This window comes from Ochotona curzoniae, unplaced genomic scaffold (assembly GCF_017591425.1).
Source record: "Ochotona curzoniae isolate NIBS_2020 unplaced genomic scaffold, NIBS_Ocur_1.0 contig_291, whole genome shotgun sequence".
Lineage (NCBI taxonomy): Eukaryota > Metazoa > Chordata > Mammalia > Lagomorpha > Ochotonidae > Ochotona > Ochotona curzoniae.
Genome location: NW_024465649.1, coordinates 1472305 through 1489948, shown reverse-complemented (window position 1 = coordinate 1489948; position 17644 = coordinate 1472305). Strand labels below are relative to the sequence as shown.

The 17644-nt window shown below is 36.7% G+C and overlaps 1 protein-coding gene across 5 annotated transcripts in view; it reads left to right on the top strand.

Moving 5' to 3' along the window:
- Window positions 1-17644, top strand: part of PDE4B (phosphodiesterase 4B) — a 449962-nt gene that overhangs the window by 412441 nt on the left and 19877 nt on the right. Inside the window, exon 1 of one of the 5 annotated variants that reach the window (XM_040978416.1) lies at window positions 5547-5979. The exons of the other annotated variants lie outside the window; for them this stretch is intronic. The gene's annotated coding sequence lies outside the window, so the exon portion shown is untranslated. Of the gene's footprint in view, window positions 1-5546; window positions 5980-17644 lie in introns of those variants that run through there. 5 annotated transcript variants of the gene reach the window in all.

Below are 17644 nucleotides of genomic sequence, written 5' to 3'. Positions count from 1 at the left end.
TCCCATGAGGAGGGCTTAAGCAGGGAACTTTCTCAGAGCTTGTGGAGACTCCAGTGAGCACTTGCATTCACTTTAGTGCATTAGCAGATACTCTGGTGTCCGTATTTTGCAATAATTGACATTTTTATAAGACACAGATCCATTACTTAGTGGTAACTTTCAGTAGGTTTCACCATGGAGAAACTTGTGGCGGTGCGAAGGTAAACCAGGCAAGTAACTGCAAAAGGTAAATACTTCCTAAGAAACTCCAAATTGTCCTTATTTTTCATTTTTAGTGTTGATGTGTGTGCTATAGCATTGTAACCAGATTTGTGTCTAGAGTACTGGCATTGAACAGTTTCTCTCTTGCAGATTTACCCAAAATAATTTCATATTCATTATTAGTATTTTGAGACACTGAGACCAGAGACCATGTAGCTCCTCGTGAGAATTCCAGTCCCTCAGGCTTCTGTCCCTCCTTTATGGTATCCTGTGCAGGAAGCAATGAAAGTTAAATAGAGCTAACCTTAAAGAAAGTGCCAAATCTCAATGCTCACAGTTAGTTTAAGTAGAAGGCATGTCACTTCAAACTGTTTTCATTGGAAAGGTCGTAAGACAAAGCAGGGGAAGAATTATGCCCAAGTAAGAGTTGAGGTTAGTTTCAATCTTTTTTTTTTTTCAAAGATCTACTTGCTGAAATACTTTTTTTTTTAACAAAGTCTGAAGTATTTAGATAATTGTCTTGAATGAAGCATGAGCAAACTGACCCACATATAATGTGATAAGAATTCTTTGATGACCACTAAGAAAATATATCTATATTTACTCAGGTATAGCTATAGATTCTGGGAAGAAATAAATGATCTGTTTCACATAAAATTTTGTTGTTGAAATAATTTGAAGTTTGTATCCAAGTTGCTGTTTAAAAATATTATCAACAACATCATTGCTATACTATGTGCCCTTATTTGGTCATATTTTGCTTATTCTTATTAAATGAAGGGACTTTGGCAGAACTCTGATTTGCAGAGGTAGAAGTGAGTATGAAGACATTTTTTATACTTTTTGGGTTTTTTTTTTTTAAGATTTATTTTATTTAGTTGAAAGAGTGACAAAGAGAGACAGATACCTCCCACCTGGTGGTTAACTTCCCAATACCTGTCACTGCCATATCTGGGCCAGGCCAAAGCACAATTGCAAAATCAGGCTGTCTTCCTTGTGGGTGGCAAAAACCCAACTGCTAGAGCCATCACCTAATTTCTTTCACAGGAAATTGGAATCAGGAGCCATGTCAAGTGTCACACCCAGGTACTCCAGTGGTAGAGGCTGGAGTCCTAAGCAGCATCTGAACCACTGTGCCTACCATCTGCCTCTAGAAAGTGTGCATTCAAATTGAAAATCATGGTTTGAACATTGCCTTTGGACTGACTACTCAGTTGTTCTATACAGCTCAATATTCATAACTACAATATGAGGATACAGACGATGCCTTTTGAGGCTGTGTTATGCCACATCAGGTTAAACCTCAGTCTAGTATGCTGGCTTCAAGTGCTACTTCAAGTCCTGGCTGCTCCACTTCAGAGTCAGCCCCCTGCTAATATGCCTAGGAAAGCAGCGAAATAGCCTGAGTGTGTGGGCCTCTGTTAACCCATGTGGGAGATCTGGATGGAATCTCAGGCTCCCAACATCAGCCTGGCACAGTCCCAGACACTGTGGCCCTTTGGAAAGCAAATCAGAGGATGGAAAATTTCTCTTTTGTCTCTGTAACTCTGTCATCCAAATAAATAAATAGATAGATAGATAATGTTTTAGAAAAATATACCTTTCTCTCTCCGTTGCTGTGCAGATTACTTGAGATAATATGTCTAAAGCATTTAACAAGGCCCTTGGAATGAAGTAGTAATTTAGTAAATGGCAACTTATTCACAGTATCCACTACATTTATACAAAGAATCTGTATCCTTAGCTTTTTCAGTTAAATAACCTCTGAGTAATCACTTAAAAGTGATGACAGGAAAGCCAGTGGGACCCAGAGGCTAGTACATAAGGATACTGCAAGAATTTGATGGATAATAAAATTAAAGATAGATTTTTGGTACAAAAACATTTTAAAATCTATTTATACAAGTGGTCATCAGAAGATTGGTTAAAAATGCATATTGTGAAAAAAAAAACTGCATGGACTTAAAAAATATTTTGCACCAAAATAAATGTATCTTTTACCACCATTCTTCATTAGTATTTTGAGGTATCCTTACATTTGAGAATGACAGAAGTGCTAGTCTGCATGCAAAGAGGTCACACCAATATGTTTGATGGAGGAAAAGCAGAAAAGCAGTTTTTCATATTCATCAGGGGAAGGCTGTCCTTTCTGTTTTGCTCATTTAATTGCTTTATTTTTGTTAACTCTTACAACTGAGCAATTCAAAGATTCTGGCTGACTTTGATAAGTATGCTATGGAGTCCAGGTAACCACCTAGAACTATTTCTGTGACTTAAAAAACAGTCTTCTCCTTGGCCAGCAGCTCTTTAATCCCTTAACAGCAGCTACAGGCTAAACAACATTTCAAAATGTCAGAGAAAGTGGTAGCCATGAGGGTCAGTAGTGCAGATTGTCCTCAACCACCCCCCTCTTTGAAGGTACAAGAAGGAGGAGAAGGCTCAGCAGGAGCTTTACAAGGCAACGGTCTTATGTTTTTCAAGAGGGGAAGGATATCTGGTGAACCTTTGGCCAACAGTTCAAGTTCACTTAACTGCACTAGAGCTGTTTTGCTTAAAGACAGATTGTCATAGACTTGCTCATTAACTTTTGTGTTTCAGCTTTCATCACCTCCTGAATTAAAAGAATAGTCTTACGCTTCAGCGAAACACATCAAGAGCATGAGTTCCTCTGTGGCAAAACAGTCATATGTTTTGAAAACAGGATGCTTTGGCTCTGCTTTATAAAAAAAGAGGAACGGAAAGAGAAACAGTATAGAAAGGAAGAAAGCAAATAAGCTCAGCAGGATCCCCAGCCCAACAACGGCATAAACACTGACCTATCTTCCTGACCCTCACTGTGGCTCAGTTCCTGACCTTGTGTCACCAAAGCCATCGACGTCATTGGAGGAGGATAGGAGGAATGGCGCAGCTGCTGTGAGGGTGACTAGAATTTCCTGTCTCCTTCCTGACAGACGCAGTCAGAAGAGTACAGAGTTGCAACAACAGTGGCTGAGGAAGGACCAGCCCAGGTCAATCCCAGGGAGACGTAACTGGAACTGGCAGGGTGAGAGGAGTATTTCCTCTGGTTTACTGAGAAACATCACCTCTCACTTTGACTCTAACTGGAGGTTTCAGGTGAAAAATGTCAAACAGGTCATTTGCAACCGACATGTTGAAAGGTTTTACAAAAGAATGTACTGAGCCATTCAGTAAGGAGCTATATTCAAGCAGCTTGTTCTGTCCTGACCTTCCTTCCAAATGCCTTCCACTGTAGTGCTCAGCGTCTGCTAGCTTTCCCATGTTCGTGTGCAGTACAAAGGTTGGGGCTCGGTTAGTGAAAAATGAATGATGTACTGTTGAAAAGAGCACTCCTGCCTGTCAGAACTTTGAAATGAAATACCAATACCTAGATCTTCAGTTAATGTTTGCTAAGGAAACTTAGGTGATAAGAAAGGGAGACAGGGGATCAGCTCTAGATAACATCACAGAAGTGAGTCCTCCTGGCTAGCTTATGCTATGATAACCAAAGCAACGAATTGCCTATACTCATAAGCTAACTCAGTAATCAATAACCAGGAGGAGTGTTGAACCCAGCCACACAGAAAGGAAATAGATTTTACTGACTGATAGATTCATCCCTCAGAAAGGCAGTAGCCAGGTAACTAATCCAAGTTTGTCTATGATTAGAGCAGTGCCATCCTCAGTGCAAGGTGGATCCTTTTTTTGATCTTGCTCAAGCTTCCCTCTACGCTAAAAGGCAAGGAGTTGGTTAGCCCACGGGAGCAGATTTGTTTTCCCTCATAGGCTACAGTTTACATCTACTGGACTCCCACACTGTGCCTTTGAATCCACTTCTCGGGCCACTTCCCTACACTTGCTACAGGATTATACATATTCAAGCCCAGATGCTAACTAAGAGGCTGATATTTGGGCTTGGGGAGAGTTGTGTAGGACAGGACTCACTGGGTCTTGTCCAAGAAGTCCCTGGCAGTCAGGAAAGGAAAGATAGTACTTGACCCAGCAGCTAGGACCGCCTGTACCATCATATCAAGAACTCCTTATTCAGTCTGAGCTCCCAGGTCATTATGAATGAATATCTTTCAAGAGAGGAACGTAGGAGACAATTCATGTCACTTCTTTACATATGACTATTCAGGCTTAAAGTATGCATCCCCACAAAAGTGGGAAGTACCCTGGGCTGGAAGGCAGAATAGAAGGAAATTAGCTGTGACAGCCGGGTGGGCACTCATGTCTTTGGTCCTTCTTTACTAAAACTCAGATTTGTATGGGATAAAGTTTAAAATTAAATAGAAATCATTTTGTATAGCATAAAATATAGAATCACAAAGGTAAGTGAAAATAGCCCAGGAATAAGCCACTTTGGCATTCCAGCTCCACATTTGTTTAGTGGTATTGTCATACAAAATTAAATCACTTTGAGCCATTACAACTTCTTATCTATAAAACAGAACATTTGAAAAAAGACTATTTCTATGGTCTTATGTAACTCTTGTCCTTATTGATAGAATAATACTCATAAACTACCATCCCGATCTATATTGTATTCTCTATATGCAGATTATGCTAAGATCTTTTCCTAGTCTATGATTAATATTCACAGTAAACTTTTGAAATAGTGTTACTATTATTATCTCTGTTTTATAGATGAGTAAAGTGAGGTTTAGGGAGTTGAAATAATTTGCCGAAAATAAATAAAATGAGGGAGGCAGAATTCACCCAGGGCCGTCTGACTCATCATCAATGATCCAATGAGACAAACAGGAAAAAGTTTTGACATATTAATTTTTAGGAGAACTTTGTAATGGTTGGTGGGATATATTATTCTTCTAACTCTGGCTGTCATTACTGAGGTCTGTTTCAAACTCCTAGTCTGTGAATAGCATATTCTCAGCCTCTAGCCCAGCCATTAATTACTACAAGTTCAGCTTTCCTTAGGACAAAGCAGAATCTACCAACATAGGGAAAAGGATAAAAGTAGTTCTAGAAAATGATGCAAAGCACTTCTAAAAATGCAAGTGATTTTATTAATCTATTAATCTAGTTTACTAAATTTTAAGATATGCTTATATTCTAAAATTCCTCAGCATAGCCTAAGATAGTAAAGTTTTGCTTAATAGACTTTCATTAGGCTACCCTCAAATTCCCTTTAGAGTTATCACCTAAAGTAAAAAGGAATATAGAAATAATTCCTAATTTTAATTTATTGTCATTATAATTTCATCGTCTTATTACGTCCTTTCCAATGCACACAACATGATCACAAAAAGTTGATGCTTCAATAAAAATTTATATTTTTATTTTAAAATAAAAATTATTTATATTTATATTAAAATATTTATATTTAAAATTTAAAATTTGCAGCAACATTTTCTACAAATAAAATGTAGATTGTTTTCCATTGACCTTTTATGAAAAGAAAGATGAAAGGGAAGATTAAGTTGTTATTCTTTATCTATCATTGTTTCAATTACTCTCGATATGATAAAATCACTATATTTTTGGGTATAATTCAATATTGAAATTCTTTCTGAAACTGATAAAATCTGACTTGAAGTTTGTTTAGTGCTTGGTAATAAATGTGATTTACAATCTGTTTTGCTTAACATAAATATGTATGTACTGGTATTTATAGGACCAATTCCTTCACCGAATTCTAATACAATTAGCCTAAACTTTCTGCTAACTCACATGAAATGCCCTGAATGAGCAAATCTCTACATGACAATTACAAAGAAGTCAGGGGACATTATCTGTGACCACTGCACCTCTGGTTGATTGGTAAGAGAACATTATAGTCTCTTCTCATGGGAAAATGTCAGAGAATTGTGTTTAAAATGATAAGATAAATCCAGATCACTAGTTTTTAAAAAAATACATAATTCAAATATATTACTGCAATAAATGTTTCTTTTTGTTCTACTTCTTGTCTTTAATTTTACTTTCGTCTTTTATAATGTCTCCGGTTTAAAAGGCTCTCAAGTTCTATACCATTGTTATTTATCAAAGAAAAGGCAAGGGTGGAGTTTGCTCTTTTAATATCTTTCACAAGGCTTACTTCTTAGCAAAAATGAGCTCAGACAGTGGAGTTAGCTGAGCTATCAGGAAGCCAGGACTTACTAAACCAGAAGATGCCAGGGCAAACTTGTGCCATAGTCAATAGGTTTCACACTCTGTAAGGCACCGTGCCAAGTGTCTATGTGGGTCCCTGCACATCTCTGCACTTGAGAGTTTTCTCAGGGACCTGCCAGCCTGTCTCTATCTTGCCCACTTGTACGTGATGTTTCCCTCAACTGGTGCCAAACTGTTTAGTCTCTTGGATATTTTACTGCAACTTCCTTTGTTTGATTAAAGTAGCCAAGTGCTTCCACAAAGAAAGGACTGTTAAGTTCTTTAGAAATGAAGAAGACAGTAAACCCCTGTTCTTTTGTTTTTGTTTTTGGGAAGTTCTTGGTAATCTTTCTGTTCTAAGGAATGGATTTTAAAGCTATAAATCAGGCCATGCTGCTCATCAGTCATAACATCTTTTGCTGCTGCTAATGACTTACAATTTGAAACCATACTGCTTTTGAAACCCAAAGCCATAACGAATTGAAGTTTAGCAAATTTAGTAAACGAAACATTCTACTTCATGATTCAATTACTTTACCTTTTAATTTTAGTTATCCAAAATATAGCAGTTTTAATTATTAAAAACTTTGAATGGCTACATTCCATTCACTCTGCTAACAAAGGAGGCACCAGGTTAAATCACAAGTGATTGTAACAATGAAATTAGAATACAGATATCAAGACTAAAACTGATTAAGATTATTTAAAAGTTTTAGATTTGAGACATTTTATATCTGAAATGGTAAATATTAGGTAATTATTTTGGAAAGAAAGCAGAAAGAAGAGAAATTGTCACTAAATAAACATAAGTTTTCAACTGAACTATATAGTATTGCTAAATCTGATCTAACAGTCCAAAGTGAAATGTTAATTTAACAACTTTGGGTTTTTTTAAGATTTATTTACTTGCAAAGCAAAGTGACTTGGACAGGGGAGAAAGGAAGAGAGAGAGAAGAAACAGGAGGAGAGAGGCAGGTTCACTTCCCAAAGGGGTCCAATAGCCAGGTGTAGGCCAAGCCAAAGCCTGGAGCCAAGACTCCGTCTTGATCTCCCACATGAGTGGCAGGCACACAAGTACCAGATCAACTTCCCGTGCCTTCCCAGGAGAATTAGCAGGAAGTTGTATTAGAAGAGGACTAGGCAGGACTCAGATATGGGATGTATCTGTGCCAAATGATCACCCCCTTCTTTTCTAGGTTCTAGGTTCTTACACAAATATTCTGTTGGAGTGGGTTTCAAAAATGTTGATAATGTCCCACTAAGAAGTGATATCAGTATTATGAATATGTCATAAACATTTAAATAAAATAAATCTCATTCATTGGAAATAGAGACATTTATAGATTTAAGTAGCTTATGGATTTTAGTATTTATTTCTTATTTGAATATCCTTCAGCCCAGCCACATATTAAACAGATACTGAAAGATATCCTAACATAAAATATGGATAATAAATGAACTAGAAACCTGATTATTTAAGTGAGGAGATACAGGAGGAAATAAAACAACTTGGAAAAACTGATCATCTTGGTAGTAATGTTTATTAAGAAAATTTTTCCATGCCTAAAAAAATCCTTAACAGTCTTACTTTAGCTCTTTTGCTATCATCTCATTTTGAATAATAATTTATGATTTAAGAGAATTTTCTTCCATATAATGAAAAAATAATAAGTCCTAATTTTTAGTGGGTAAGATTAATATTGTGATAACACATAGAAAGTTTGATGTAGCAAATTGATTTGAGAGGATATTAACTTCGTGAAAAACCCTTTTAATAAAAGGATAATTATCTGCCTGGAAGGAAAAAAATGGGTACATGTGAGAAAAATCAACTAAAATCATAGTATCTTCTGTTGACCCAAATCAGTAGACTTCCAATATCCTCTCTATCTTTGACGTCAGAAAATATATTGAAACCATGACTTAAAGGTACCAGTAAGAAGAGTTCTGTTATCACTAAAAAAGGAAGAAATACAAGCCTTCCCTACTTTGTTGGAATTTCATTGGGTAAAAAATGTTCCTTTGGCTCAAACTCATTCTCAAACCCTGAAGTATGAACATTCTCCTTGCATGCTTAGCTTCTTGACTTTCTTTTCTGAAATCATGGCTAAGCTACTCTAGTTCCATCGGCTTTTCATAAGCCATCCTCTTACCTATTTTATCAATGAATACCATAGCTGTAGCTGTCAATGCCTCAGATTTTATTCATGACTCTTTCTGTTTACAAACTCTCAAGGTTTGAAATCATGTTTTGAGTGTTCAAGACTCCACTTTGTTTATGGTTTTAGAGCTGAAAAGTACCAAAGAGATAGCTTTGTTTCAGTTGAATTGTAAGGAGGGAAGTGAAAAGCCAATAAAAGCAATGTCTGCTAGTGGTAGCTGATTTTTGGGTTATTTTTTAAAAGCTGTCTGTAATTGCACTTGATTTGGTCACTTAAGAAATTCATTGACCTTTTAACTTTCAATAGGGTATCCAGCTTTAAATCAGGACTAGAATATGCATAATAGTCTCATTGATGGCACAAAATAATAGTGAAGATGGAAATTTTTTAGCACTTAAAAATAAAAGCTACAAAACATTCTTAAGACTATTCAATAATAATGTGCATTTCAACTGTGTGCTTTTCTTGGTCTGTATGGTTACCTGGGAACCTCTTGATTGGTCACTGAAGAAATACATTCTGTCTTCTTACCCTAGATGCCCAAAAGGGTCAGTTGAATCAGCCAGATACTACCGTTTATCGAGCTGGAAGGGCGTAGTGCCCTCCCTGCCTGTAGCCACTCTGTCCATTGTGATTGTTCCTCTTGGCTCGATTCTTGAATTGAGTCAGATGATTTAGATATGTATGTGTTTACTGATGCAACAGATATGTTTTCCTTGGCCAGGGCAGTCCATTATTTGTGTTCTTGATACGGTAAGTGGCCACTGAGTTTTTCCGTGCTTCACTGTAATACTCAGGATTTGGTTTCACAAAGTTTATTCCCCCTTTCTTATTCGTTGTTGGAGCGTCCCTAAGAATATTCCAGTAAGAATCACTGGAAATATTTTTTAAAACATTTAGGAATGGGTTTCATTTAACTTGATAGAACTTGTTTTCTACTTATGAAAATTACTTGAAAATAATCTGACACTAGCTTTTTGTGTGTATTTTAGATATTAAGATCAATCATTGCCTGAGTCTGTATTTCACATGTCTAGCATAGTGAACCTTGTATTGCTTTTCAAGAAAAACTCTTCATGGTCCTTAAACAGTCTTAAATTTGAGAATATTACCAAAAATACAGAAACAAAATACGAATCGTTGGGCCAGAATTGATTCTGTGTGTGTGTGTGTGTGTGTGTGTGTGTGTGTGTGTGTGTGTGTGTATTTTGCTTTGTTTTGATTTGTTTTTGGTAAAAGTAATAATGGAAGAGTGGTTATTAGGAAATTTTTTTTTCTTTTATGATCATGTGACCTGATCCAGAAGTTGGTTTCTCAGAAAACTCTGCATCTACCTGAGATTTAGGGATGGGAACTTGGGGAGATTTTTGAAACCCAATTCTTCATTTACAGTTTATTGCTCTCAGTGCTACCTGTGATGTCAGAGTAGACCTTGTCAAGCAAAGGGATACTCTCTTTAAATATGTACCAGTATATTACTTTTGTGTTGCCAGACCCAAACTGGCATGCTAATGAAGCACAACTGAAAAGCCCTTTCTTGCATACATTATGCTTTCACCTTAGTTCTGTAATTCTCACCCAGAGGAAACTTGCAAATTCCACAGTTTCAGATGTGGAAATGAGAATAAAGAGAAAATTATCTCCTTCAAGCCTTTCAACTAGTAAATATACAGTGTTTTTTTCTCTTTACTTCAAAGTTGAATGACTTAAATTTTTTTAAAAGGAAATCTGCAAGGCAAATGATAATATTCTTCTGTAATTTCTTAGCAAAGCCTATACTCAGAATTTTGAAGCTAGAAATTAGTCAAGCCTCCTTTTTTTTGTTTGTTTTTGCTTGTCAGTTTAGATGTTATCTCTTGGAAGAGATCATAGCTGATTTCCTTACCTGAGCAGCTTGTTCTTAACTTTTGCTACTGCAACTTATGATTTCTGATTTTTTTTTTTCGTAAAGCTTTGTTTTGACTCATCTCCTACACCACAGCATGACGCCACTGTTACCCTGTTCACAACTGGGGACAGCACAAAGGTGTCCTCGGCTCTTTGTAGGCATTCAGAAGAGCTTTTAGATCAATTACACGTTCAGAAACTTGATCTAATTTATTCAAAACCAATTAAACTGTTAATGGCAAATAAAGTAGCATCCATGAATTCCCAGTTCCCTCTTTTCCCCTTTTCGGTTTTTCTACATGGAGTTGCCCAGTGAAACCTATTTCCTGTTTTGTCAAAGTTAAGTTGGCTCACAGTGAATGTGTAATGAGTGAGTGTAATGTCTTGCATTACCCCAACCAGGTAGTGAAAGGAGTTGCTCCTACAATCAAAGTCCTGATATCACAGTTGTCACAGACAACAGTACTTTTCTTTCGAGCAGACATATCAAGCACATTTTTAGTTGTGTGTGTGCGTGTGTGTGTGTGTGTGTGTGTGTGCGTGTGTTTCGAGTCGGTTGGTTGATTGATTGGATTTGATGTTATTTGACCTACCTTTCTCTCCAACAGTTTGCATCCAGTAAACAAGCTGAGCCTTCAAAACTTGGCAGTGGAGGCCGCCCTTACCTAAGGGAGCAAATATGTGCCTGTCAATCATCCTCTCCCCATATCTATTGTGCCGGCAAAACAACAGCCTAATTATTTCACCATTGTTTGGTTATGTTTTCTATCCTAGCATGCTTCTGACACTCCCTTTAGCCTAGTCACATATTCTGTTGATTCATATGTTAATTCATAATCTGCACTATGCAAATCTAAGCAAAATGCATATAATGGTACACTAATACTTGTGTCCTACTTACATAATCACTCATAGATTTTGTTCAATGCATGAAGAGTCCTCAATTTCTTAGTTTGAGGAAATTGGCCAAGTTCAGAAACATGAGTAGTGTTACCAAGAACTTGGTGCCTCCAAAAATGCTTTTTTAAATGGTATGACTTTAACAGGAGGCCACTTTTACAGTTATGATTTTTATTTGACAGGCTTAATCTATGTTTCTGGCAAGTCTGGTTTATACTTCTTAGACTGGGTAAATAACATGAATGTCAGCCAGCAAGTCTGAAGTTTTGTGAGTAATGTATATGACATAACAATGTATCACAACTGCAGCCATGCATTGTAGGATTAAGTAGGAAATTATATAAGTTGTTATAAACAATGAGATAAAACAGTTCAGGTGCCAAAAATATCAACTGAAACTTCCACCCAAAAACCAATCGAAAGTGAGGAAGGTACTATTCATTCAAATCAAATTCTTAAAATCCAGAGATTAATCTCACTTCAATTACAAATTCTATGGAATAAAGAAAATCAATTAGGTGTCCCACAACTTGACAACCACTTCACATGTATTGCTTCTAAACTTCCCATATTAAATATGGAAAAACTTAACTTGTTAGAACTCAATGCTCAGCTCACATTCTCAGACTTGTACAGTCCAGAATTTCATTTCCAGGCTCAGTTGAATACTCACTTATTCCCTTGCCATGCTGTCATGACGTTGGTTTTGCTGCTACAATCTCCCTTGTGCTGATAGAGTCCACTGCTATGGGTTTAATAGCAAATGCTGAAACTGCTTCTGTAAGCTTCTCATGAATGCAGCAAACCTGCATGTATTGGGATTCACTGCTATTCAAAACATTCCTCAATCACTTCTAAATTCTATGACCTATTAGTTAATATGAACTCAGAAAGAAACAAAATATGAAAGGATTGTAATGAAAGGATTGTGTGTGAATGAAATTCTTGTCTTTTCAATTTAAAAATATGTTTACACTTCCAACATGTAGCCAATTCTTTTCGAAGTGCAGGCATATATTCTAGCAAAGGATAAACAAAATACCCAACAGATAACATATATGCTTTCAGGAAAACAAAAATATGTGCTTAGGGAGCTCAGAAGTTTTCATTATTCAGTCGACAATCTCACAGTTGAAGCTGAAAACTGCCACGCTAGTGAGCTCTCCAGTCCAGAGACACTCCTGATTTAGAAGCATGATACTCCAGGCTGGTTTTGAAGCACCCATTGTCTTCTATCCCAAAGTGACAGTCACTAGCTGAAATCAATGTAATTAACTTGTTACACAGTAGATGCCACCTGGTATTTTTCAGGGATGGAGTGGAAATGTCAAAAGTAAGCTATGTCTGATTTTTGTACTTGCAAAATAATTGGAATTTTCATAAGGCAGGGTTCCTAAAACATCAAGAGATGTAGATTAAAAATGTAAATCTGTTCTTAAATAGAATCATGCCTAATACTTACTTAGTTATTATAGAAAGCAAGCAAAGGTTCTAAGTTTTTGTAATTGTTTTCAAGTGAGGTGCAAGGGTCCTGAATCACAGTAGTCAGAAGGGGGCAGCTCATGTTCTTGCCCATGGAAAGGATTCCCATTGGTTACACTACTGCCTCTGTCCAGGCTTCAGGCTATGCAATGATTCAATAGAAACCTTTGTCATCCACTTTGGAATCATATTACTATTCCACGGCCTTAGAACTGGCTCTAGAAGCTTGGATTCAATACTTGCTGTTCTGCATGTGCAGAAACAGGTGTAGCTGACTTAAAAGGAAAAACAGAAGAGCAACTAAATAATGTATATTTTTTCAGTTGCTATTATGATTTTTATCATCTGTTGAAATACCAAACCAGTATCCCAAATCTGCCAAAGTACCATTTCTCTTGGTCTCTATTAACAGAATAAAATGGAGAGATCAAGTATATGAAATAAAATTACAGTGTTCCAAAAGAGGAAAAAGGGCAGCTCTTGTGTTTTTAACCATAAGAGCTTTTTTTTTTCAGAATAGTAACTTTGAAAATTGTAAATTTTTAAAAAGAGAAGTGCTTCTGAACCTGATATATTGTCAAGAGTGTATGTATGACATTAAAACTCAGGGTCTTCATGGAATAGTTAGACAGGAAATGTCTGAAACATACCTAAACTAAAAAAAAAATTGATTGTATGAAATTCAAATTTAATTGGTGTTCTTAGATTTTATTTGCTAAACCTGGCAACTGTATGTATGTGGAAGAATAGATGTATGTAATTTATAAACACTATACAAATATATTAAAAGGCAAAGCAGAAATATCAGTCTTCAAATATATGTCTACTTAACCATGTCACTACAGCCACTTGCAGAGTTAAGGGAATGTTGGGTCATGAGAAATTTCTATAACCATTCTTAAGGGAATTAGTTTGGGTCTAGGAGAGGTTTTTTTTTGTTTGTTTGTTTGTTTGTTTTTAAGTGTTTCAATAATGTGTGATATATCTTTTTACATTTTCAGAAATTTTAAGAAAAATGGACAGCACCAAAGGGAATAGATAAGAAGAGATATCTATTGTGGAAGCTTTTAAAAACCTAGTGTAAAGATAACAGCAATTGTAGTTAATTTTAAAAAAATGTTTTTGATTCTCTATATGAAAGAACTAATGGTTTGTCTGTAGTTTGCATTTTAAAATGTCACTTGAGCAGCTACTTGTCTGCCAGCCAAGAAGTGGAACTTGATTTTTGTTTCATCATAAATTCCATAATTTGTTGCAAAATTGTGGTACAGATGGGGTGTTTGTTTTCCTTTAGTTATTTATCATGGAGTTCTGTCTTATTGGGTGGTCAGAAAGAAAATCACTCAATTCTAGTATGTTTGGGGATTTATTTCTGCTTTGGCATATGAATACTAAGGCTGATCCATTTTCCCTGATGGGTGAGATGTTTGCTCCAGATATTAATAAATATAACTTATTTGTTCAGCTGACCCACTTATAAGGTAAGTAGAGGTTCATGGGCAATGGCATGCCCATTATTCCTTCTTTAACCATGTCATCAACCCACTCAACTCAACTTTACTGGCCTCTCAAGTAAAACTAACATATGACTTAGGAAACTGAATAAAAAGTTTCAGGTTGTAAAGTTTGTAGGAGATGATATGCGTGGGTGTTATCAGATGACTGGAAAAACTAAGAATTATGGACATTGCAAGTTTTATTAAGAGATTTGGAGAAAATATGTGATACCCTTGTTCTGGCTTTTGTTCTTTATTTTAATGTCAAATTTACAAAGTAAAGTGTCCAGGCTTAGAAATTGAAGTCTATTTTCTTCAATTTTCATTTCTTCCATGCACAATAAGTGTAGAAAAAGTAAGCTTTTGAAATTGAAAAGGACCTTAGAAATTAGCTCTTATCCAACGTAAAACTGAGCTCACAGCTACAAACACCCCCAAGAAGCTAATTCATCTTACATGAGAGCACACATCTGTTTAAGGCCAGAGCTCAGAAAGACAGAAGCTCTGCTTACCAGTTCTCACAAACCGGTCTCACCACAGTTTCAGATTCTTTCTTCCTCTGCTAATCATTCAAGATTTCAGAAGGAATTTTCAACTCCTTTGCTTTCCTGATACCTGGGAATTCTTATTAACTTATGACTAACAAAGTATAAAATGTGAGTCAAAAGTTAGTCCCTAATAAAGTCATTGTGACTTTAATGACTTCGGCAGTTGTTTCATACTGCAAAAACAGGAAGATCTCATACAATAAGGCGCCTGTCTCACAGCTGGGCTCCTGCGTAGATGGCCACCCACCAGAGTAACTACTCAGGCTGTCTTCCTCTCCTTGGCACCTTTCTTTTCCGTTCTTAGAATTTTCTCCTATTGACTCTTTGGGAGTTTTATCAATGAAAAGAAAGAACTGCTTTAACTAGTCTTCAGTAGGTTATATGTTATTTTTGATCACTTTGGATTCATTCCAAAGTGATTTCCAGGACACTTCCATCTTAGAAGTAGTCACAAGCACAGTACTAAGTCCTTGTATTATCAGTCTTCTGGATTGCTCTGTTCTTAGAAACCAAATTGATAGATGTTAGGTTTAGAATGACTGAGTTCACCCCAGCCCACCATTCCTGTGTGATTAGATTAGCTAGATCTTCACTACTGAGTTGGTGTTTGCTTGCCTGTGAGTCTGCATAAAGCTCAAACTGAATCTCTGATGAGAAATACAGAAAAATGATGACATATTCCTTGGCTTCAGAAAAAACAGGCTCAGCAAATGATCATCTCTGTCGTAGCATCGAAGCTAAAGAATAAATGAAGCCATCAAAGAAGAAGTTCATCATTAAGAACAGTAGATTTTTCGCTTTTGTTCTATATATTTTAAATATATTATTAAAAGTAGCCTACTATTAAAATAGTGCTAATAGTAGTACTACTATTAAAAGTAGCCTATTAAAGTCACAGATTTTGTTGATGAGGTATACTCTGGGCAAACAATAATAAATCATTCCTATAGCAAATGACACTTTCTTGGCTTTTCAAGAAAACAGCTTCAACCTCTAGCAATGTTTGTGAATCTACCGTCAGGTAGAAGCTTACAGAGGCATTAGAGGAATTTGTGTTACTGAGGGTCCATTCACAAACTTTGCTTGTCTGCATTGAGCAGGGGATTTGGCCATTTCCTCTGGGGACATTATTTCTAGGTAGGCTCTAACTGGGATTCTTGTGAAGGTAGATTCTTACAGAAAAATCGGATCTATGTACATTTGACCCATTTATTTTTGACATAGGGTACTCCTGTTCATGAATGTCTCTACTGTATTTGATAAAAATTCTCCATCACTTTCAGTTCTGTAATTACTTGGGACACAGTTCCACTCAGGAACTGTTTTATCTTGTGTTTGAGCTGAACCCCTAACTTGATAAATAGGCAAGGAGTCCCTAAGAATCTTGCATTCTAAAAACCTGAAGGATGAGAACTATTTCTTTGGTGACTTATTCTGGTAGGCTGAAACATTTCCTATCTTGAGTATTTTTCTAAGTATCACAGGAGTTCAGTTTTCTGGGAATTATTAATTGCTGCTAAGTGTATGTCCACAAAATTTCACAGAATCATGACAGATTAGGATTGGGCAAGTAAGACTGTAAAATCGTACATTATCCTCGATTCACATATGGCAGGTAAAGGGACTCTTAGTGAAAGCTGAGAACTAAAGTCAAGCATGGTCAGCTGCCTTCTGGCTACTTCTGGCTCATCAAAAACAGCTTCCATCTGGGAATCAGAGAACCGAGCTACGCTGAGCTCTTCAGTTCTCTCCCCAGCCTTAACCTCAGAAGTAATTTCTGTCTGCTCCATTTCTTGATGTGTCTCATCGCACAAGCAAGCACAAGTCTTACTAATAGGACTCTGCATTACTAGACTGTAGCACATATCCACATCTGCCCCTTGTACAGAGCAGGACAGAAGTGGGCCCTTTGTAAATGCTTTTTGATGACAGCAATGATGGCTTTAGTCAGTGCGGTTGGGCCCTCCCTTGTGGAGGAGGAAAACCAACAGTTGTTGCTAAGCAACATTTAAAAGACTGGGTCGGTTTCTGACACCAAGTGACCTTCATTACATACTTCATTATGTTGTGTGTTTTATGGTTGCTTTGAGTTGAGTGAGTTTTGGTTGTATGGTCGTGCTTTTAGCAAAAGGCTCATTGGAGAATAATTTAGGCCTGAGAAGGAGAAAGGTGGTATAGAGGAGTGTGCTGACCTCTTTAAGGAAAGCAGAAGAGGTAAGGAGTATGATTTACTCTCACTCTGTTCCCTCCTCCCACACTGGCAATGTATTCCACCAGGACTCTGCCATTGGAAGGCTTTAGTGATCTTTTCTGTCTTACCTGCCATTATCTTCTGAAGTAAAGCTCCAATATGGCTAATCATGAATCGGGCCCGGTCTCTCCAGACTGCTAGCTGTTGTGGTTAACCATTGTATCCTAATATATCTCAATCATTGTATTTGAATGAAACTTGTTTTAAAAAAATGAAGAGTTTTCATTTGCTCATTTGTTTTTCTTATGTTACTGCTATCTCTTGATTGCTTTGCCTGGCCGTTTTCAGTACATATTCAGTATATATATATATATATATATATATAGATCAAAAACATTATTAACTGGCATGATTGATGTCATACAAACCTAATTAACTCCAGAACATGCATAAGTATTTTAAAGAGAGTCTAAAAGTAGCACAATAAGGATGTTTATCTGAGTGAATGTTGTATTTGGTCTAAGTTTTTTTTTTTTTAATTAATTTATTTGAAAGGCAAAGTTGTAGGGAAAGAGAGGAAGAAACAGGGGAGAGATCTTGCATCTGCTGGCTCACTCCCCAAAAGGCCGAAATAACCAAGGCTGGGCCGGACCAAAGCCAGCAGCCAGG